Consider the following 849-nt stretch of genomic DNA (forward strand, 5'->3'; position numbering starts at 1 on the left):
AACTGACATGTGGGTGGGGCTGGAACAACTTATAGCAGGATGTCCCACAGTGCAGTTTCTAGAAAGAAGCTCCTAGATCCCACCCCGTTTCAGGGACCCCTTTCTTTCCAGATCTTCCTCCTATCCAGCCTGGAGCTCTGACTTCACACTCTTCCCTTCCAGGTTGCCTGAAATTCAAAAATCCCTGTTACTTAAAATGCAGGACAATTTATCTCCCATGAGTCTGGTCCCTCTGTCCCCCGCAGTGAGGTGAGGGATTAGAGGGGAGTTTGCCTTTTGTGGCGAACTGGGGCCTTAAAGGTGGCATCCCAAAGGAGCAGATCTCTCTGTCTCTTTGAGAGAAGTTCTGCCTTCCTCCTAGCCCAGGTGGCTCAAATTATAGCCTGTTTTCAAAAATAATGTATTTCTTCTCCTCATTAAAGAAACATCATCATGTACCAATAGGAAAGAAATGGAATCTCTAAGTGGTGAAGAGCTTTCAGAAGAGCAGAGCTCAGGCCCCAGCTTACGGCTTACGGGTGTTTAACTGTGGCTTCTGCGTTCCTATATCCTGGAGGCTGACATCCAAAGGGTTGGAAAAGGCCTGGCAAAAAGGAGCATCGCAGGCATCATGGAGACCCATCCTGAGCCCCCAGGTTTTATACCTGCAAAGCTTCCCAGAGTGCTCAGAGCCATAAAGGGAAGCCAGAGGCCCCTCTCCTTTCCCACCATCCCCTTTCCCTATCCTCCTCTGCCGCCCAGCTCCCCCTGCAGTACTGCTACCCCCACTCGGCCTCTGGTGGCTCATCCCTCCATGGCTCTGGCCTTTAAGAAGCGGGATTTTATAGACTAGGAAGCCAAGTTTAAATT

This window comes from Ursus maritimus, unplaced genomic scaffold, assembly GCF_017311325.1.
Source record: "Ursus maritimus isolate PB19 unplaced genomic scaffold, ASM1731132v1 scaffold_1, whole genome shotgun sequence".
Lineage (NCBI taxonomy): Eukaryota > Metazoa > Chordata > Mammalia > Carnivora > Ursidae > Ursus > Ursus maritimus.